Raw genomic sequence first — 23,488 nt, 5'->3', positions numbered from 1 at the left:
GCAAAAAATTATACATAAAAGATATATACAGTGTAAATGGAAGGTGGTGAGTCACTAGCAGGGGGAGGGAACTGTGAAAGGCCTGCAGAAGGTAGAATTTGAACTGAGTCTTGAAAAAAGCTAAAAGACAAAGGTGAAGAGGGAGAAGAATCAGTTATTAAGCGGTTAGAGCTGAGGATACAAGGAAAGGCAGAAAATAATCCTTCCTCTCAAGGAGCTCACAGTCTAATGGGGGAGAGACAATATGCAAACAACCATGTGAAAACAAGATATGGGGTCAGCTAAGTAGCACAGTGGATAAAGCTCCATCCTTGGAGTCAGAAGGACCTGAGTTCAAATCTGGTGACAGATACTTGACACTAGCTATGACCTGGGCAAGTCATTTAACCCCAATTACCTCACAAAAAAAAACCCCAAAAAACCAAGATATGAACAGCATGTATTGGAGATGGTCAACAGAGGGAAGGTGCTAGCATTAAGGGGAATTTGAAAAGATTTCTTAGAGAAGGTGAGATTTTGTGTGGGATTTGAAGGGAGCCAGGGAACCAGGAGTCCGAAAGGTGAGGAGGGAGAGCCTTTGAGGCATATGGGATAGCAGTAAAAATATACATAAAAAAACTTATTCTTTATCTGCTTCTGCTACTGAGGAGTGGGAAGAGAATAAAGGAATAAGCATTTATATGCCGCTGTGTGCTGGGCACTGTGCTAAGCACTTTATAAATATCACCTCATTTGATCCTCACAACAATCCTGAGAAGTAGGTGCCACTGTTATCGAATTTTAGAGTTGATGAAACTGAGGTAAACGGGTTAAGTGACTTGGACAGGTTCATACAACTAGCAAGTGTCTGAGGCAGGATTTGAACTCAGGTCTTCTTGATCTGGTGATCTGTCCACGGAGCCACCTAACTGCCTCCTTGGCCAAAAAGGTCATTTATTACCTTTTAGTCTGCTTTCTGATGACAAGCCTCTTGGAACCTGACTGGGCTCATCCTGAGATGACAGTAACAGAAGAGTCACCAGGCATATACTCAGTATTTCCAGCTTGGTGGAACTTGCCAGAATTTACTAACATAGCCTGCAAGAACCCAGGGTCCCTCTACAGTCTGCCATATCCTTTTGTATTTATGAAGTTTTTTTAAAAATCCAAGTGTAGGAGTTTACATTGATTCCTGTTAAAATTAATTTTTATTAATTTCAGTCCATTGTTCTAGCCTTTTGAGATCTTTTTTGGACCATGATTCTGTCATCCAGTTTGTCAGCTATCCTGACCTTGTTTCTATTTCACATTTGATAGGTATGCCATCTCCTTCTTCATCCAAAATCATTCCTAAATATGCTGAACAGCAGGAAAGAAAGCCCAGATCCCCATGGCACTCCACTACAGATGCCGTCACATTGCCTTTGGCCTTTGCATCCTGGTATTTCACCTCTTCGGAATCCACACAGCTGTACTGTCATCTAGTCTCTCTTATCCACAAGAGACCTTGCCTGGTAACTTATAAAGCAAGATATGACTGACAAATAAGTGAGGTAGGCAAGGAACGTCTGCTTATGTTCCAAAGGCTGAACCTTTATTAACCAATCCTCCTCGCCCCCATTACATTTGTAGCTAACTTATATGAATTTTGTATAAACCTGTATATGTATCTGCTATCTCCCACATTAGAGCGTCAAGCTCCCAGAGCACCAGGACCATTTGCTTTTGCTTTTGTATCCCCACCACCTGGCATAGTGCTTAGCACAGTAGCTGTCACTTAACTAATGCTTGATTGATGAATTGATTAAACTCTAGTGCCACCATTGCCACTAAAAACTTTCTATATCTTAATTTTCTCATTTGTTAAGTTACAACATTTATACTTTAAGGATAAAGTGCTAATGTGAAAATGCTTTCAAAAGTTTAAATCTAAATTATTAATCTCTATATGGTAGTCATTCAAAAGAGTTATTATACTTAGTTATCTCCTTTGGAGGAAAGCCTTCATTTCTCAGTTTTATTAGGTTATTTTAAATTATTTAAATCGTAATGGGATAGAAAAAATTCAATCTGAGTTTTAATACATATAGTAGATTACAATGGATACTCATAGGAGGAAAGATGAAAAAAACAAACAACTACATTTATACCCTTCAAAAGTTGTGGAACATAGCACCAGCAAGGCATTTTTTCTTGATTTACATCTTCTTGCAATATGCTGATTACCCCCACACACTTTAAATATAAAATTTGATGACCCTTGTAATTTTACTTTTAATATGCACAGGTAGTTGAATACTAAATACAAATAGTATCGTTCTGCTAGCAACTACTCGGTGGAATAAACCTTCTAAGGGCCCCATGAGCCTTTGCCATTTATTTGCCATTTATTTACTCATTCTTTGTGCCTTTGCATAGGCTAGTTTAATAATGAATTTACAGATCATTCCAGGCATATTGTATGGCTGTGAATTGTGGACATAAATCTTTGAAATATTAAAGTTGTGGATTATAATTTTTCTAATTCATAAAAATGCTGAATGGCACAGCATTGAAGCTGTGGGAGAGAAATATAGTATGAATGAGCAGGCTGCAGTACATTACAAATGAAGAATTATTCAAGAGAAGTCACGTAAATGGTATCATTGAAGAAATGCATGACTGGGAAAAATGATGGACTTGGTCACGTAGTGGGAATGAGGGGCTGACCTTGTGCGCCATTGGTTTCACACAATGTGAAGAGAATTGAAGAAAGGCACCCAGCTCATTCAGAAGAACCTCAGTGGAAAATTTCTGGTAGGACATGGACAAGAGGCACTTAGATTGGTAAGTATGGGTGTCTTGTGAACTCAGTGAGTAATGGGTTGTGAACTCGGTACTTGGAGTGAATACCCACATCAATGAGGCCTCAGAACATTAGAGTTTTGGAATAATATATTTCAGTTATCTCTAGCATGTAACTCACACCCTGAAGGGTCCTTATGACCTTAGGTTTCAAGTCAAGAAATGTTACAGCTGCCCTTATTCATTTCTAATTCTTGGAGCAAGAATAGAATTCATTATGTTATTAATTCCTGAGGGGCAGTGTACTGAGTGAATCTTCTGAAGAAAACAATGAAGAAAAAGCCCCAGTTTTATCCTTTAGGGCTATCCTCATATATTTCATGAGGGAAGAAGTTATCTTTTAATGTCCAAAAACTGTCTAGATAGTGTTTATGCGTGTTTAAAATGTATTTCCTCCTTATTTCATACGATGAACAGCAAAATCAGCAGACATCTGAGGATCCATCCATTACACTCCCTCATGCAGAGAATGTACTTACTTGCTACATCCAATGCATGACATTCCATCTCTCCTTTGCATACAAGAATGCACCCTCCCCACTTGTTCACCTCTTGGAATCTCTAGCTCCCATTAAGGTTCAACTCAAATCTCACATCCAACAAAAACGATTTCCTGATTTCCTCAAATGTTAGTTCTGTCTCAGAAATTACTTTGTGTTTATTTCATATGTATTTTGTACTTATTTCTCTGTGTATAAGTTATTTTTGCCTCTAGTTGATTATAATCTCAACATCAGGGACTGTTTTGTTTTGGATTTGTTTTATTGCTTGGTGCCTGGCTCATCTGACACATAAGCACCTATTATATGGCAGGTGATTCAGGCACTGAGGGATAAATGTATGATAGCTAGCTGCAGTAGTGGATAGAGTAGCAAAGTCTGAAATCAGGAAGACCTGAGTTCAAATGCAGCCTGAGACACTTACTTGCTGTGTGACCCTGGGCAAGTCACTTAACTGTATTTGCCTCAGTTTCCTCATTTGTCAAATGAGCTGGACAAGGAAATGGCAAACCCCTCTAGTATCTTTGCCAGAAGAATCAGACATGACTGAAAATGATTGAACCACAACAAGCTTAACTGAATTAAATTGAATTCACTATGTTGAAGATAGGATTCATGGTTTGTATTAAATTAAGTGACTTCTGAGATCCCTTAAATCTTCATTCTCAGGATCATGGTGTAATGGAAATGACATTAGAATCAGAGCCAGGGGGGCAGCTAGGTGGCGTAGTGGATAGAGCACCAGCCCTGGATTCAGGAGGACCTGAGTTCAAATCCAGCCTAAGACATATAACACTTACCAGCTGTTTGACCCTGGACAAGTCAATGGGTTACCCCATTGCCCAACTCCCCCCCCCCAAAAAAAAGAATCAGAGTCAGAAGAGATAGGTTCAAGCACCTACATTTCTACTTACTATGTATATGATTTTGGGAGTCATTTAATCTCTCTGTACCTCAGTTTCCTCACCTTTGCTGAAGAACTGACTTACTTTCTTGCTTAGTCAAGATATTGTTCTTTATTACATATAGCCATAAGGAGAGAAACAGACCCTATAGATAAACCAACTGATTTCATAGCTAAGCTTTTCAATCCCAAGTATAGCTGAAGAATTATAACATTTTGAAAATGTAGAGAAGTTAAATCTACAAAGTTAGAAGACTGATAAGGGTATATGAAGCTAGGAGAGTCAGTAAGTTTGGGCAACATTGTGGGGGGTTTTAAAATATTCTGAGAAATGTGTAAAATCTTAATGGATGACTGATTACATCAATGTACATGAACTCTTCCATTATTCTTTCTGAAGGCAGGGAATTTTCACATAAGAAAGCACATTCCTATAGCCCTTCAGGAAAGCAGTGTCTAGACTACTTATATCATTTCGTAGTAATGTCAAGCTGTCTAGAAGTGCAGCAAATGTCTAATTGTTCCCCATTCCAAATAATCTTGGTGGTTTTTTCATTTGTTGGTTTGGTTTGGTTCAAAATTATACTGGATACCTCTTAGAGCTATAGCTGACTTTATCTCTGTTACATAGGCTGATTAGGTTTCAATTTGATGCTTTCTTGAAAGCCTATTGTTACTACTGTCAGGGCTTTCAGTCCTGTCCAACTCTTCATGACCCCATTTGGGGTTTTCTTGGCAAAGATACATTTCCTTCTCCAGCTCATTTGACAGATGAGGAAGCTGAGGCAAACAGGGTTAAGTGACTTGTCCCGGGTCACATAGCAAGTTAGTGTTAGAGGCCATATTCGAACTCACGTCTTTCTGACTCCAGGCCCAGTGCTCTATCCACTGCACCACCAGCTGCCTATTGGAAGCTAGTTTTTAAAAGAAAACAGTTAAGTAACCCTGAATCTTTTATTTAACTTCTTTTATTTTGTCTTTCATAAAACTCTCCCATGCTAGTTATAATGTTTCCATTAAGACTGACCTATTTTCTTCAAGAGTTATGACCTTGTCTTTACTAGACAGTGATAGAGCCATGGCCACACAGCTACTAAATGATTAAGGCTTATAGTACAGACATAGCATTTTCTTCCTTTGTGAGACATCTTCTAGGGAGTTTTAAAATATATTTTTTCCTTCTAATTTCGGGAAAGGGCAATGCTGCCACTCAGTAGACCATGTTATGTTAATTGAGTTGACCAAGTAGAAACCTAAGTTCTGTCATTACCAAATTCCAGTAAAAATGACTTGAGAGGAAAGAGACTCAGTCTTGTGATCTGTTGTGTGGGCAAAGAATTTGAAATCAAATGATTTAAAAACAGCATAAACAGACATTTACAGCATTTAATTTGCTTAATTTAATGCTAGCAAACTTACTTTCATGCCTTTCACCAAAAGCACCCTTTGATGGAAGAATTTTGTTGAAGCAATCAGAGGAAGGATTGATTTCCAGTCCTTTGCAGACATCTAGAAAACTCACCTAAATTTTCATTTTAGTTCCATAGGTTATTGTTAATGTAAGTGATATGTTAGTATGTGTGGTTTCTTACATAGGTTTTACAGTACATAATTTTTTTTTGAGAACTATGCTCTTTGAATTAGTCACAAAAATGTATGCCTAAATAGATGCATTTGGAATACTAAATGATAGCATGATAGTAAAAATTAACATAGTTTAATAAAGCCAATTTTGTAGTTTATTAGTTATTAAGAATGAAAATTCCCTTACTAATGAAACAAATGTTTATTGAGCATCTACTCTACTAGGCCATTTGTTAAACTCTGTGGAAGGTACAAAGATGTACCGTAAGTAAAGCAGTGGATCAGTTGATTCAGGCAGTGACTCATTTCCTTAGGAATTTAGGACTACTGAAGGAAAGTAAGACTAACTTTAAAAGTTAGAATATTAGTCCACTCCTAATAAAAGTCTTTCAATAACTTCCTTGAAGCTGGTGAACAGAAAATATTTTCATTTTACTATTTTCATCTCAGTTCTTGTAAGAGGTTTACTATATGTAACCCTTTTATAATAAGAAGTCATCTCTAACATCATTAATAACCATCAGAATGTTCTCACCAAAAATATAGGCATTTATTTAATTAAATAATTAGCTGTTTCATGGGATTTTCAGTAACAGATTTTCTGTAAAGGATGTAAGGATCAAAGTACAAGGGACAGATATCACACAGAGAAAGAAGGCACACATAGGCTATGATCTGACTCATTGAGTTCTCAAAGTTAGATAGCACCTAAAAGTCCATCTAGATGGAATCATATTTTTAAAATGATCTCACATAAACCAGTCATACAGCTCTTACTATAAGACCTGATCTTTAATGAAGGGAAACCCATTAATTTCCTAAGCAGCCCATTTTTCTTATGGGTAGTTCTAATTGTTAGAAACCTTTCCCCTCTTTAACTTCTACTGATTGCTCCTAGTTCTGTCCTCCAGAGCTTAGCAGAACAGAACAGATCATCCCTCTTCCAATGTACACTCCTTCAAGTACTTGAACATAGTTTCCTGTTTCCCATAAGTCTTCTCCAGGTTGGTGACTCCTGGTTTCTTCAGCCAGTTTTCATGGTATGATCTTGAGACCCTTCATCATCTTCATTTTATTCCTGTGGATTTTCTCAAGCTCATCAATGTCATTTCTAAAGTGTGGAGTCCAGAACTGAGCACAATATATATGGTCCATATTGGTCTGATCAAGTAGAGCTATCTCCTCTCTAGTCCTGGGCTTATGCCTGTCTTAATATAGGACAAAATTGAATTAAATTTCTTGGTTAAAAGATTACACTGTTGAGTCATATTCAGTTGCCAACCCCCTAAAACCCCTAAATCTCTTTCAGGCAAGCTGCTATCTAGCTCCACCCTCCCCCATGTTGTATTTGTGATATTAATTTTTTTAAACCCAAGTGTAAGTTGTTACATTTATTTCTAAGAAATTTATCTAAGTAGATCCAGTCCAACACTATCATATGGAGATCTTTTTGGGTCTTGTTATCCAACACACTAATTATTCCTCCTACCACCAATGAGAGTATTATTAACAAATACTCAAATAATCTGTGAGTTCATAGGTTTCTATGTTTTCTATCACAGTGCAGATCATGACCCTACCAACATCCTGGCAATTTACTATATGGCAGTAAAACATAGAATATAACAGTCTCTAAGGAATTAAAAATGCATATCACATTGAGGTCCTGCAGAGGAACATGGAGGGTGAAATCAGACTGCAACATAAAACCAATGGGGAACACTGAAGAAAAACAAGAATAAAAGATTGTGAGGAAACCATAGGTGAGGTGGTGAGAAGGAACTCCAGTGCTCAAAAGCTCACCGAGTGAAGCAGTTTATTACTCACATGCAAGCAGATGCCTCCCTGGTCCATTTATCCTATGAGCAAGCACAAGAAGTAACAGTCCAGATTTTTAGTGGGATTCACACCCCAATCAAGAGTCCACAGCTCAGCTTCTCTATCCTTATATCTGATTGTTGTTGCTGGGAAATCACTGGGACTGAATAGAAGGGGGACTTTACTGGGAGCTAATCAAATGGTGGCCTAGACCATGACCCTTCACCTCCCTCATTGATCTCAAGGGCATTGTAACTAGGAAAGTTTTCTAACCTTATAGACCTGCTAAGCTTATTATATTTAGGAGAACCTCACGTTCCTTGCCTAGATAAAGCTGACTAAATTAGGCACTGGATACACAGGAACTTTCCAGAATATATGTGGGTCAATCTGTGATGAAACATGAAATCACATCTGTCAGCTAGGGCCAATCCTCACAAAAATGTCCAGGAAACATATGGTAGGAAGAGAACATGAACTGACTAGTCATAGTCAGAGATGCAGGATGAAGGCAAGGGTCAACAGGCAAGCAGCCAAGGTATTCCACTGATATTTTTGTGATGTTAGGAGAAAGTAAGGTGACCTCCCAAACTTAAGGGAGGACATGGATGTGAGTCAAAGACCATTATTTTTTATAATCAATCAATCAATCGACAAGCATTTGTTAAGTGCCTGCAATGTGCCAGACACTATGGTAAGTATTGGAATACAAAGAAGAAGAGTATAGGAAATAATGTGTTCTCAAAGAGTTTGCATTCCATCAGAGGAGTCAACATATATGTAATAGAAGAGAAACACAAAAACAAGCTTTGGGAGGAGTCACTAGTGGCTGTGGATGTTAGGAAGAGGCCAAATGGAATAGCAGAAAGCAGAATGGAGTTGGAGTTAGAAGGCTCCAATACAAGTTCTGGATATGCCATCCATTAACCACATGACTTTTGTCAAATCACTTACCTTCGCTGAGATGCAGTTTCCATATGTGTAAACTAGGGCTAAGATTTATACTTCATTCTGTGTACAATGGTTTTTTAGGTAAGGAAGCTATAAAATTCCATATTAATGTCATCTGCTGTAACTTTTATGTAATGTGTTTTCTCTGAGGAACAGCATTTTCATAGACAGTTTATGCATCTCTTAAATTTTCTTTGATGGGATTCAACCAACAAAGATTCTCTCTTCCTTATTACTGTAGACAGAAACACCATCCTCTCAGTCTCTGAGGGTCACAACCTGGGATCATCCTTAACTCCTTACTTGCTTTCACCCTCTGTATACAATATATTGTTAAGGTGATCTTTTGAACACTGTTGTTCCTTCTCACCACCTCACCTATGGTTTCCTCACAATCTTTTATTCTTGTTTTTCTTCAATGTTCCCCATTGGTTTTACGTTGCAGCCTGATCACATCCTCCATGTTCCTCTCCAATACCTCAGTGTGATATACATTTTAATTCCTTGGAGACTGTTATATTCTATGTTTTACTGCCATATAGTAATAAATTGGCAGAATGTTGGCAGGGTCATGATCTGTACTGTGATAGAGAACATTCAAATTGATTTCACCTGCATCGAATACACCCCCTTCTCTCCTCTGACTTTGCCATCACTCTAGTGCAGACCCTCATCACCTCATACCTGGACTATTGCAATAGCCTTCTGGTGGTTCTGCCTGCATGTCCAGACTCCATTCCATTCTCCATTCAGTCACCAAAGTGATTTTCCTAAAGTGCAAATCTGATGATTTCACCCTCTCCATCCCCCCCACCCCCACTCACCTCCAGGATCAAATACAAAATCCTCTCTTCAGCATTCAAAGCCCTTCATAACCTGCCCTTTGTATCTTTCTACTCTTCCTATACCTTAGTCCCTACTGTGTACTCTGTGGACCCGGTGACACTGGTCGTCTGGCTATTATATGAACAAAACACTCCATCTCGTGGCTACAGACATTTTCTCTGGCTGTCCCCATGCCTGGAATGTTCTTCCTCCTCAACTCTGCCCATTGACTTCCCTGGCTTTCTTTAAGTTCCAACTAAAATCCCACTGTCTACATGGAAGCCTTTCTTAAATCTTCTCAATTTTTATGCCTTCCTCTGTTAATTATTTCCTATTTATCCTTTATGTAGCTTGCTTTGTATATATTTGTTTGCATGTTATCTCATTAGATTGTGAATTCCTTGAGGGCAGGGACTGTGTTTTGCCTCTTTTTGTTTTACCCTGCTTGGCACTGTGCTTGGTACATTTTGATTTTTCAGTCATTTCAGCAACATCTGATTCTTTGTGACCCCATTTGGGGCTTTCTTGGCAAAGATGCTGTAGGATGGTTTGCTATTTCCTTCTCCAGCTCATTTTACAGATGAGGAAACTGAGGCAAGCAGGATTAAGTGACTTGCCAGCTAGTCACAGCTAGTAAGTATCTGAGGCCAGATTTGAACTCAGGTATTCCTGACTCCAACCCAGTACTCTATCTGCTGTGTTATCTAGTCACCTTTCCTGGTCTGTAGCAGGTGACTGAGGTGTATGGGTGTTCAAGGAGGACTAGCACCTCTGGTGTGAGGGCTTGCTGAGCCCTTTTCAGAGCTGCTCACTACCTTTTGGTGCCCACCTGGCACTCAGATCTCACCTGTGGCTCCAAGAAGCTGTAGCATCTGCAGTGGCCAGACCCCAGTAAACCATCTGGCAGACAGACTAAACCACGTTGAGGGTAACGAACAGGCCACAAATCTGTTGGTGAGTTAACGGGGTGTCTACCACAAGTCTGCCCCCAGTGGAATGGGTAGATGAGAACAATTTGTTCCAACAGCCATGGAGGCAGCTGAAGAAGGCATCGTGGAGTACTTAGAACTTGGTCAGACATCAAAGATGCCAAGGTCATCCACTACATACTGGGCCATCACCAGTCCTCTTGACTTTTAAGCCTTGTCATTGGACTTCAATGACTCTGGAAGAACGAGTGTGGCCAATGACTTTGTGCAATCACTTAAATCTAATTCAGGCAAGAGTAAAGCATCACCCTGTGATGGCATTGGTCCTCTTAGAAAATGAAGGCCAAACAATAAGAACAACAGCAGGTGATTAATAAATGTTTACTGATTGATCAGTTAAATCAGGAATCTAAGCACTGAGGAGACAAAGACAAAAATAGAACAGTATAGGTCTTGCAAAAACTTAGACTTTAAATATGTATATGCATATGTATATGTATATATCCACCCTTAAGTATATAGACATATATGTATAAGTAGTGGAGGGCTGATTGAGTCACTCAGTCAAATCACCCCACCTCATCTTATTTAATTTAACCACAAGATGCTATTCCTTGATACCTCTGTTAGGTGAGAACACATCTCAATTGGATTGATTAGAGGTATAAACTAGATATAGACAAGGCCTACACATCTCTGGTCCATTAAAGCTTTATCTTGCAATGAAAAGTCTGTTCAGATTGATGAGGTAATTGGTTATGCCCTTTGGGGCCTGTACAAAGTCAGAAAGCTAGTTTGGAACTGAGGATTTGGATATCTGGCAGCATAGTGATGAAAGCCTCCAGCTATACCCTTGAGAAGGAATTACTTGAGGGTAGAGGAAAAGAACCTTGGCTTTGGCCTCTGTCTTGTATTCCCTGCCCCCCTCTTCCCTCACTCCCACCACCACACTTTGCTGGAAGAGGACCTCCTGAACTTCAGAGGACCTGTGAGGTTGGGGCTTTTTCATCAGCATCCTAAGTAATGTCCCTAGGACAGCAACGGTTGGCATCAGTGTCTTCACCAGGAGCCAAGAATAAACTACATACACAGGAAATGCAGCTTCAAAGGCCTGACAAGGAGCCAAGCAGAAGAACTACTTCATGTTTAAGAGGAACTTGGTATATACCCTACAAAGGGGAGACAGGACTTTCAGTGGCCAAGAGCTTTGCATTACTCTTTTGCCACATGTGCTCTATAAACTTGAGCCCACTTTACCCTGGACTTTGCATGTTCTGTTGAGAAGTGTGGCATAAGACTTTTGGCAGGATGTTTTGTACCAACTATTCTTCATTCTCATTATACCACTTTAGTCAATATCCTTTTTGAAAAAGCTAATTAAGTCTTGCCAACTAATGGATAGCAAAGATAATCATGGAGGGATGCATGCTGGTAGGGACTCATGAGCAATATATATAGCATTGGTAAAACCACCTTCTAATCCCTCAGCACTACCCCTATGGCCCTAAGCAAGATGTGTTAGACATTCTGTGGGGACCTAGCCTGCCCAATGTGAGTTGGGTTTGGGAGACAACCTTTTGCTACATTTGTATAAGACATGTAAAAATCAAATAATCAGAAATCAGTTATGGAACTTATATATGTATATATGAATATATGTTCTCTATATGTGACTATATGTTCTATTTCTCTCTTTGTATGTATGTTCTTTCTCCATATATACATTTAGTTTAGTTCCATCTGAGGAAATATATACATATACATATATGTATATATAAAGAGAGAGAAAGAGAGTGAGACACACACTGAGAAATTAATTATTTCATCCTAAATTGTTTGTGAAAAAGTTATTTAAAAAAACAACCACCAGATATTCAGGTATTTTATGCTCTGCCTAGCATCCTCTCTGTCAGACTTAAAGTTCCTGCATTTTAAATGTCAATGGTGTATGTTAATTGTTGAGGTTCTTTAACCTCAACCTCTTATATGCCATTAATACTTTTGTGTTAACTGCATGTAACAGCATTTTAAAGATGAGAAACATTGCTTTAGCTTTGATAGAGTTTTTATTAACTATACTGAGAGAGATGTTTTGTCATTGCCAAGTTCTTATTTACTAGGTTTGTATTTGACTGATTCAATTCATTTAATCATTTATTAAGCATGTACTATGTTTATAAGCTAGTGTACTAAATGTTAGGGAAGCTATAAAGATGAAAAGATACATAGTCTTTGTTCTCAAAGAACTTAAAATCTAATGAGGGTAGAGCAAGAATGAGATATATACAAAAATTAGGAAAAAAATAAAAATAAAAAACCCCCCAAAATTAGCATAGTGGATAAAGAGACTCAGACAGCATGTCAGGAGAAAATAAACAAACCTGTATAAGATGCTGACAATTCAACAAACAGTTTTAAGGGCCTACTTTGAGGCCCTGGGCATATTTATCAATAACAGTGAAATTAGTCTGCTGACCTTCAGGAACTTCCATTCTGCCAGAGGAATCTAGCTTGCATACAAGTAATGTTTTTGTATTTCGTAATGTAATTTGCAATGAATACAAAGTAAAAATTATGTTGAAAAGGGACAAAACACTTTCAATATGCTTGGTGATACTATAAACTCAAGCTGCTGTTTCACAGCATTAGAGATGCAAGTGTAGAAAATAGGTTTGCTTTAGGTTCAGAGACCATCATAGACAAGGGTCTAACTTTAGAAAAAGGGAATTGGAACAAAGAAAAGGGGTATTGTATGGAATGCAAAGTATGAATAATCTTTGTGAGTACTCTCTGATATTTCTTGCATTCACCACCATTTTCACTGCTACCATCTTAATTTGGGACCTCTTGTACTCTTGGCTAGATTATTGTAATAAGCTTCTAATTGGTCTCCCTACCACTACCCTTTCTCCACTGTAATCCCTCCTACACACCACTGCCAAGTTTCTCTTCCTAATGTATAACTGGACATGCCTCTCCCCATTGAAAAATCTTCAGTGATTTTCCATTGCTTTCCAAATAAAATCCACATTTTTAGCCAAGTCTTCACCAATTCATCGCTAGCCTACTTTGCCAATCTTATCTCACAGTGTTTATTTATATATCGTTCCCTAATCTAACTCAAAAGCTCACCATCTTTTCCTTAACTTGTCCTACCTTTCCCTGGCTCTAGGCCTTTCATGTTTCATTGCCTGTTGCTGGAATGAACTTCTCCTTTTTTATCTATCTGCAGTTATTGAAATCTTGGCTTTTCTTTAAGGTCCAGTTTCAATGCCACCTCCTCCAGGTGTTTAAATGCTGATATCCCTAGTTGAAACTAAACTATTATCTCTCACCTTCGGATCTGTGTGATTCAGTTATCCTATTCTGTTTTGTATAAGTTTGTGTCACTTTCACTATGAGTCAATCTCTGATATTATCAATGTATTCTTGCCTTCTTCTGGTGCAAGATACAGTCCATCTTCTTATCTTGGGCAGTTCTTCCTCATATCTTCCACATATCCTTCTTAGAGGATCCACCCAGCATGATAGAGGCTTTTTTTATGTCTTTCTCCATTTCATGTGTTATAATAGTTATCTCCTTGTTGTCTCTCTATCTTACCTCATGACCACACCACCTCCTTTCCTGGTCATAGATTTCCTGAATGGTATACCTTACATCACTTCTTGGGTTAGGTCACCAATGGAAATGTGCTACAATCTATTGCCTGTTCATGCAATATCTCTATTGCTATTTGGATCACAACCTTCTAAATAAGTGAATCACCTAGAATACTCTCGTGCTATAAGAAATGACCTGCAGGAGTTCAGGATAACCCTGGGAAACTTATACGAACTGATACAAAGTGAAGTGAGCAGAACCAGGAGAACATTATACACAGTAACAGCAATATTATAACAATAATCAACTGTGGAAGACTTAACTACTCTGATCAAGATGGTGATCCAAGACAATTCCAAAGGACCTATGATGAAAAATGCTATTTACCTCCAGAGAGAGAACTGATGAACTCTGAGTGCAGATTGAAGCATACTTTTCTTTTTTCACTTTATAATTCTTTTGATTTTTTTTTTTTGCAACATGGCTAATATGTAAATATGTTTTCCATGACTTCACATGTATAACTTATATATTGCTTATTTTCTCAATGGGTAGGAGAGGGGCTGGAGGGAAAGAAGGAATTTGAAACTCAAAATTTTAAATAAATAATTTTGGGGTAGAAAAAAGGTGAATCATCAGGAGCAGATGGTGTTCTTTAGGCATATAAGACTTTGTCACATTCTTGATTTGTGTCCTGGGAACACAACTAACCTCTTTATCATTCATGCTAGGTTGATAAAAGGCCACCTTGGTATCCCTCAGCAGGGAATAATCTGCTTTTCTACCATCTTATCTTCCTCTTACCCTTAATAGATACCCTTTTTCCTGAGTCCATCTGTGGATATTCTTCCTTGGAGTAAAAGAAGTTGGTACCTCCTCAGAGGACTCTCAGACTCTATGTTTGAGGTCTGCACCACCAATGTGCCATTTGGGGACTTTTATATCTGCTCACTACATGCAGGAAGCCAACTCAGATGAGCCTTCCTGACTCCAGGCCTGGTGCTCTATCCACTGTACCACCTAACTGCCCCTGTGAAAGGGGTTGGTACAGTATATATAGCTGCTAGCAGTGAACTGAATGCCATTATTCTAAGTCAGGGATCCTCAAACTTTTTATTCAAAGAAAATATGTACCAGGTTCCTTGAGATTAGCTGAGGGGTGGAAATCTTAGTTGCAACGTCCTCCCCAGCACAGGGGAGGCACAGTGCCTAACATATAGTAAGCACGTAATAACTGTTTATTGACTGAATGCCTAGCACATTGCAGAGGCTATATATGATGGATTAACCAGCTGAATATTTTAGAATACAGATTCTCAAACCAAATTGGCACAAGACTTATTTTATGTGAAAACAACCAATTCTGTCTTTGAGAAGGTACCTAAAATCATGATTATTCTTCTCTAAAAACTTAAATGAATCTGTTTTAAACGTATTGAAGTACCAAAGGGCCTAGTGACTAAATATATTATAACAATCTCTTGTTTCAAAAGAAATCTCTTGATAATATGGTAGGTGCTTAGAAGCATCACTTCCTGTATTTTTTGCTAAAACATGGTAGAAACTACACTACATTTAGATATACAACTATCCTATGCAAAAACATACTAGCTACCAATATGATAATTAACTTCGTTTTAATATCCTCATGTTTCATTTTTCTTTTTTCAAACTTTACTCCTCTGGGGGAACTGTGTAATTTTTTTTTTGTACAGTGACATTTAGTCACCCAGATTTTAATACATTGCTTGACACATAGTAAGCACTTAATACCTGTTCATTGATTGTTGACATTTTTATTAAGTGAAATGGGTATTTTTTGCCCTTCAGTATTTGCCAAGTAACTAAATGGTTGGCCAGTTGTGCATGATTTTTATTCTGTTATTATGCCTCTATCTAATATTCTTAGATTTATGCTTATTGATCTTTGTATCTCTGCCCTTCTCCCCACACTCATTTATTTAGCAAAATGATTTCTGAATATCAAGGATTTAGAGTTCTCCAAGCATAGCTCTTGAAATAGGATTCTAATATAATTATGCTTGGATGAAAAAAAAACCTCATATCCTTCTTAAACTGGAATTAGTAGACCCTCTTGTACATAAGAATCTACTCTAGAGTGGAATTAAGACAAAGGCAGGTGACATTATACAAGTGTTTGTTGAATTGAAAATATTCCCCTAGTCGTATACAGCACGCCCCCTAAGAGTAAACTGGTAATGCTTAATCCTAGCATTATTTCATTTTTTTTTTGGCCAAAGACAAGGTTTATTAGAACATCTGTCATTTTGGGAAGACTCTTAAAGAGTCTGAACATTAGTGAGCTATTGGCTAGATTCTAAGAATCTGAGCCCCATTATTGCAATTTAAAAAAAAAATTCACATCTGTTCAGGTGTGACATTTGATAATTATTGTTGGCAGCAATGGTCACAATAAGTAATAGTATTGTCTTGTCAATACAAGAATTCATTAATTTAGTCAAAATTTATAGAAAAAAAGAAACTCTTTTAAGTGTTACCATACAACTTTGAAAATAGTATTCCTAAAACAAATTACTACACACAGTTGAATTTATTGTCATGTTAGTTGTGCTCTTAAAGCTATAGCAAGGTGTAACAAGTGTTGGAACTGATTTCAATTGAATAACAAAAGAAATGGAATGAAAATCACTTAAAACTGGTTCACACCAGCTATCCTCCTTGTACTATTAACTGCTAAGATCAAGTCACAAAACATTATGTTAGAGAGAAAAGGTTTAGTGAACCCTAGAAATTGGGTTTGATTTATGCCAGAAAATCTGCCTTTTCACTGCTTGAGATTTCAATGGAAGAAAGCCACAGTCTTTTACCAAATGGTTTCTAAGGAAACCTCTTACAGCAGAGCATCTGAAAACAATTTGGTTGTTAATGAGAAATAGTTCTTACGATGGTGGGAAAGTGTTGTTTGAAAGGAAAGGCTTCAAGATTTGGCAGCCTCTCCACAAAAGTGTTTAAATAACTGTTGTACAATTTGGTATATGAAATTTCTACAGAGATAAACATTTGTAGCTGCCTTTTTGATTTGCAGGTCTGGTTGTAGGCTTCAGCTAACTTATAAGTAAAAATTTAAGGCCATGGTAATGGAAAAATAAGTATTTGTATTTAAAATGTAGATATGTGAATGGTTTAGTATTTCCAAGCCCAACAGAAAATCTTTACAGGGTCTATTATGCTTTTCTCTGTGTACATGGAATTCTTACATGCTAGCTTGTATTGTGTACTATGAAATTCTCATGGTAGCTACATAGATGTCTATAAATCTCAAATTATCCTCATCAGAATTCATACTGAAATATTTCATGAAATTTCCATTTTAAATCTAATAAGGTTGAGGTTTTTTTCCCCTGAGGCAGAAAAAAGTTTAAAGAATTCTTTTCTAAGCTATCTTCCAAATAAGAATAGTTGCAGTGTTAGAATTGGACATTTTTTGATTCTGAATCCCCTAAGTATACCTATTGAAATGGAAGCCCTAAATAAAAATACTTAGGGAAAAAAACAAACAAGAAAGAAAACCTGCAAACCTTCTTAGACTAAAGTTACTGGGACCAACTCTTGTAAATAAAATTCCATTCTATACAGAATTCAGACATTATTGAGATGGGTGACGTTATGTGTGATAGAGACGTGTAAATAAAAGTTCGTTGCAGAAGATGCAAGAGACATTATTAATTTTGTATTAAATATTCTCTTTCCCTGGGCATAATTTGGGATTGACTATTCAGTTTGAAATTTTCATTCTCAAATTGGTAAAGCAGTTTAAAGTCTTGCATGAGCATCACCTTTTACACTCTTGCCACCCATCCCAACCACTGTTATGTGTTCTTCTGGAGCCCTTTCCCCAGTCAGACCTGCCAGGAGTCCTCCTGAAGTTTTGGCACCAGCTGTTCTCCTTATTTGACCTCCCTTTCCTTTCTTCTTGGGTCTTTATACTTCCTCCTAGTTGGGCAGCTGCTTCCATTTGGAACTATGCTTTGGGCAGAAAAACATTCTGCCAATGAAAATAGGAAAGAGAAGAGAACAAGCAGGGTTACGCTTGCTTTGCACGTGCTGCAGCTGTGCTCGCTGTGGATCTTGCTACCTCCTGGGTGGAGAAGAAGGCTGAAGAGCAATCTGTGGCTGACAGGACCAGAGATCCTTCCAGACCAAGAGATCAGTGACAGGGAGCCCCCTCTGCTCCCATCAAAAACCCAGGCGAACACAAAGAGAGTGTTTGTAGTATTCTAAAGGACCTGAATAGCTGACACTGGCAATTTTATATTTGTTCACTCACTCAGTATCCTGCACTGACTTCTATAAAATTGTTCTGCTACAGAGTGAGGAAATTTCTTTTCCTTTTTTTTTTTAAAATCAGGGATAGACAGTGAGAGAGAAAGGAATGGACAGAGAGACAACAGGGTGTGTGTGTGTGTGTGTGTGTGTGTGTGTGTATGTGTGTTGAGAGAGACAGAGAAACAGAAACAGAGACAGACAAGACAGAGAGAATATAGTGGCCTTTCTCTTCCTGTCCCTTCTCTCCCATCTTAAAAAAAAAAAAGAAAAAAAAGACCTAGAAGTCACCATGCACACAGGTTGAACATGGCAGCCTCTCCACAAAGATTCCAGAAAGATAATGCCACTGCAACACTTAGCAAGAAAACATTCATGTACTGGGATACAGAGAAGGATTATAACATAAAAGTCACAAAATTATTTTATTCTATTCAATATAAATTAGACTCCTGCTAAAAACATTTTCTAATTTGATGCTCTTCAGAGGTTAGGAGGAAAATTGTAATACATTTAGAGAACAGAGAGACTGCTTATTAAACTTGTGTGTATGGCACATGCAGTGAACCATGTGGGCAAGGTCATTCAATGTGCTTTGAGGAAGTTGCTAATTTCTTTTAGAAGTTCTAGTTTGGTTCACAGACCACCTTCTAACACTAACTACTGATTCCTGAAAGAGCATGTTGAATTTGGAACTCCAGCAAATAAGTACCAACCTTCTTACTTTTCCTGATTTGAGTTATCAGCACTCCCTTGATGGACTAAGAAAAGGGAAAGGATGTTATTTGTTCATACTTTTGGTGACAAGCTGTCAAGAAGTCCTGTTTTCTTTAGTTCCTACATGACATAATAAAAACAAAAATAATATTCCTGCCTCAGCAACATTAACTGGCCTCTTCTTTTCTTCCTTTTTTTTCTCACTGTCTTCATAGTACCACAGGATGGCTCTCCAGTCAACTCAGCAACTTAATTAGATGGCTCCAGATTCCTGAATATAAATTACCAAAGATTATTTGTCTTTACATGCATCACTTCCTTAGCACCTTATACTAACAAACACTGTATATAGAAACTGACTAAGTGAATTCATTACTTTGCTTGCCTATTGCTTAAATGGTGCTCATCTCTATTACCAGGATCAGACTTTCAAGGAAAGAAATTAAACCAGATTTATCAACTATCATACTTGAAAAGGGGGTGGGGGTGGGGGAAGAGATCAGGTAACCAGATTTGGTTCCCAGATATTATCTTATCTAAAAATCAAATGTGGTCTCCATCTCCAGAAAATTTTTGACCAAGATACAATTTGAGAAATTAATGCGAAGAAAAATTTCATGCTATGTCTCCTCTTATTTGGGGGGAATTTTGAGTTTATTTCCCCATATAGTATCAATGTGTAGCTTCCTTGTTGCTTAGGGATTTATAGCTATAATCTCTATGGTCAAGTGGTATACTTTTTTTGTACTCATAATGTTTAAACTGATTTATTCTTCCCAGTTTCTCTCTAGATCTTTGCTTAGCCAACCACCATTTTTTAATCTGATCCTTTCAGCATTCATGTGACATGTGTTGAGTTAGAGAAGACAATCTTTTCAAGACTAGACTGTGTCACTGATTGACTTGGGTATATTTGCATGTGAGCATCAGCTTCTTTGTAAAATGTGGAGATTTGTATTATATACCTCACAGAACTGTTGCCTTGGGAATATCTTTAACTGTAAAGTTTTGTGTGTGAGCTCTTCCCTGCCCTTCCTTATTGTTCTAATTACAGTAGTAATTATAGTAGTAACTGTTGGAAGTTTTTCTCATTTGTATAACTATTCCTGATAGTACCTTAAAATCTTTTCTGACTTCATTTTTAGGGGTTAGGGCTTGGATGACTGATCATAGACCTGTGGAACTGTAAAGTTCAATCACAGTATTCATCTCTTCCAAAACAGACTTTTAACTCATCTTCTTCCTGTGTGATACCAAGACTTTGGTCATCAGCTTGAAAATGAAACAGAGTTCTTATGGTGTTGGATACTTAACAGTATGAACCTTTAGATAATAAAGATATTTGCAGAGGATTTTAATTTTAATTCAAAGAGATTTTCAAAGTGCTTAGTGTGTGTAGCACACAAAGCATCATGGTACAATAGAAATGGTCAATTCTGCTGGCCAGCAAATCCTGGATGTAACTCCCCTGTCTGATACTTACTGGCTGTATGACCATAGATAAGTTACTTAACCTCATCTTCAAAATGGGGATGATATTTGTTGTATCTACTTTATGGGACTTTGTGACACACAAATGGAATAATAAACATACACACATTATATAAATACAGTACATATACATACACATATACACATACATACATATATTTATATCTATCTATCTGAAATCTTTACAAACTTGTAGTTTTATGTTTCAGGGTCCAGATGTGGGGATCTCTGCCAACTCCCCTTGCCTGCCAGAGCAATGGCTCAGTCTGAACTCCGTCTCAACCCACAAAAATCAGGAGACAGTGATTCTGTCCCACTACAGGGAATAAGGAGGGAATAGAGGACATTGGTAAGGAAATCACAGTTAGAGGACTGTGCAGTCAGAGCTAGCTAGAGGAGAAAAGAGCATCTGGAAAAAGACAGGACTGAAACCAAACTAAGGACAGTCCTCTTTTCCGAGAGTTTACTTAGGCAAAAGACCCAGATCTCTGTAAGTCCCACATCCTTTCAGGGGGCAGAGGATTAGCAAGCGGGTAGCAATGGAATAGGGAAGGACCAAAGAGTGAGGATGAAAAGCTGGGGAAAAAAAAGATTAAACAAAGACATAAGACAATCTAACTACTCTGAAATAATCTTAGATTAAGTGTGTACTTGGGTTAATTGTTGCAAACAATTTCATGGATTTTGTATGTATATAATGGCAGCTAGGTGGCACAGTGGGTAGAGTGTTAGGCCTGAAGTTAGGATGACTCATCTTCTTGAGTTAAAATCTGACACTTATTAGCTGTGTGACCCTGGGCAAGTCACTTAACCCTATTTACCTCATTTGCCTCATCTGGAAAATGAGCTGGAGAAGGATATGGCAAACCACTCCAGTATCTTTGCCAAGAAAAATCAAATGGGGTCACAAAGAATTGGATACAACTGAAACAACTGAAAAACAGATGTGATCAAGAATTACTTCAATATAAACTTTAGGGAAAAGCTTAAAAAATAGTATTGTGCCATTGTTTGGGCAGAAATGGTTTGATATTAATTTCAAATTGTAGTGAACAGAACCAGGAGTACGGTTTATACGACATCAATATAGTAAAGACAAAGAACTTTGAAAGAATTAGGAACTTGGATCAGTCTAATCACAAACAATGCTTCCAGAAGACTAATGATGAAACCTACTATCCACCTCCTAACAGAGAGATGAAAAACTTAGTGTAGAATATGAGACATGCATTTTTTTTGGACACAGTCAATATGGAAAGTTGTTTTAGTTAACTCTACATGTTTGTAGCAGGGATTTAATTTTTCTGTCATTCTGCATTGAGGGAGGAATGAAAGATGGTTGACTTTTGCTGATTTAAAAAGAAATGAAATGTTTTTAAAATCCTCACTTAATCATATTGCTTACATATGCAAAACTTATAGTGTGTGTGTGTGTGTGTGTGTGTGTGTGTGTGTTTTATGTGTATGTGCTATGTGTAGGTATAAGACGAACAGGCAGTATAAATGTATGAAACTTAAAATTAATCAGGAGAAAGAGAGTGACTGATTGCCATTAGGAATTCGCTCCTTCAATGACCCCAAATTTCTTCCAGAAACAAAGGGCCAACCTTCTAACAACAGTATTTGACTTGTGGTGTTTTATGGCTGCTCAGAGGAATTAAAAAAAATGACTATCATATAAAGAACAAGGGAGACAGGTGCACGGTGATTGTGAGCAGGTTGTAACACATAACAAATAGAGAACCTCAGAGAACAGCTGGAGTTGAAGGATGTCATTACAGAATATGCATTCCAGGTGAGGAATGTAACTTGTGCAAAGGCATGGGGACAGGAGATGATGCTTCACTGAGTTCAGGGCATTTTGCCTGGAACATACAAAGGGAAGTGAAATGAAATGTCTGGAAAAGTAATTGGGAGCCAGATCATATGGGGCTTTAAATGCCACACTGAAGGGTTTTTTGTTTTTTGAATTTTTCCTTGAGGCATTTGGGAAATGCTGAAGGTTTTTAAGAAGAGGGATGACATGGTCAGATCTGTGATTTTCAAAGATCTTTTGACAGTCGTTTGGAATTTAGTTTGAATGGGGGAGTGTCTGGAATCAGGAACACCAGTAGTCAGACTATTACAATAGTTCAGATGAAAGGTAATGAGGGTTTGCATTAGGGTGGTGGCAGCCTTGTAAGCAAGAGACACATACTAGTCTTGTTATGTAGCTGGAATTGATAAGACTTGATACATAGTTGGATATGAGTGGTGAGGGAAAAAGAAGTCAAAGATGACTCAGAAATTGTAACATGGATGAATGGATTTAATAAATGTAATTTTAATAAATGTAAGTTGTATACATGGATGAATGAGCTTAATAAATGCTCACTGAATTAAACTGAATTCGGTGCCTTCAATAGGAATAGAAAAGTTTGAAAGAGGGCTAAGTTCCTTTTGAAAGTGTTGAGTTTGAAATGCCTATGGGACGTCTAGGTAGAGCTCTCCAACAAACAGTTGGTGATACAGGACTCTACTATAGAAATACAGATCTTAGGAAAGAGATCAAGACTGGATATATAAATTTGGAATTCGTCTTAATAGACATAATAACTGAACCCATGGGAGCTGATGAAATCACCTGAGAGCATATAAAGAGAGGAGAAGAACTTAAATTAAGGGGTAGAATATAGGTAAACTAGCAAAGAAGACTCACAAGTGATCAGAGAAGGAAGAAGGCAATCAGGATAGAGAAGAGAGAAGAGAATACTCCAGAGAAGGAAAAGGTGACAGTGAAATCAAATGAAATGGAGGCTGGGAACACTGGTTTGAGTAGCTAAGCAAGCTGGGAACAGTATTCAGTTTATTTTTACTTGCTGAACTGTAATAATGACAATGGAATTGCTCTTACTTGATAAACCGATCCTTTAGCATGCATCATTAAATCTAGGACTGAATCTATTAGTGGAAAAAAAATAAATGTACTATTTATGTAGCTAGATTAACTCTTTTAATGTACTGAAGGAAGAATAAGTAAGCTTTGATGCATAATGGTCCC

The 23,488-nt window shown here is 37.7% G+C and overlaps 2 long non-coding RNA genes across 2 annotated transcripts in view; one reads left to right on the top strand and one right to left on the bottom strand.

Annotated features, from left to right (window-relative positions):
* LOC110217589 (uncharacterized) overlaps window positions 1-2,494 on the top strand; it is a 46,177-nt gene extending 43,683 nt beyond the window's left edge. Inside the window, exon 3 of the long non-coding RNA XR_002327081.2 lies at window positions 1,297-2,494. This is a non-coding gene — a long non-coding RNA (uncharacterized LOC110217589). The remainder of the gene's footprint in view (window positions 1-1,296) is intronic.
* Window positions 2,495-6,337: 3,843 nt separating this feature from the next.
* LOC144457898 (uncharacterized) lies at window positions 6,338-8,234 on the bottom strand. The gene is made up of 2 exons (XR_013487494.1): window positions 7,639-8,234; window positions 6,338-7,015 (listed from the first exon to the last, which is right to left on the bottom strand). It is a non-coding gene; the product is annotated as an uncharacterized LOC144457898 (long non-coding RNA).
* Between the last annotated feature and the right edge of the window lie 15,254 nt (window positions 8,235-23,488).

The sequence above is a fragment of the Phascolarctos cinereus genome, unplaced genomic scaffold, assembly GCF_003287225.1.
Source record: "Phascolarctos cinereus isolate Bilbo 61053 unplaced genomic scaffold, phaCin_HiC Scaffold_5;HRSCAF=322, whole genome shotgun sequence".
Lineage (NCBI taxonomy): Eukaryota > Metazoa > Chordata > Mammalia > Diprotodontia > Phascolarctidae > Phascolarctos > Phascolarctos cinereus.
This window is presented reverse-complemented; position numbering and strand designations above follow the sequence as displayed.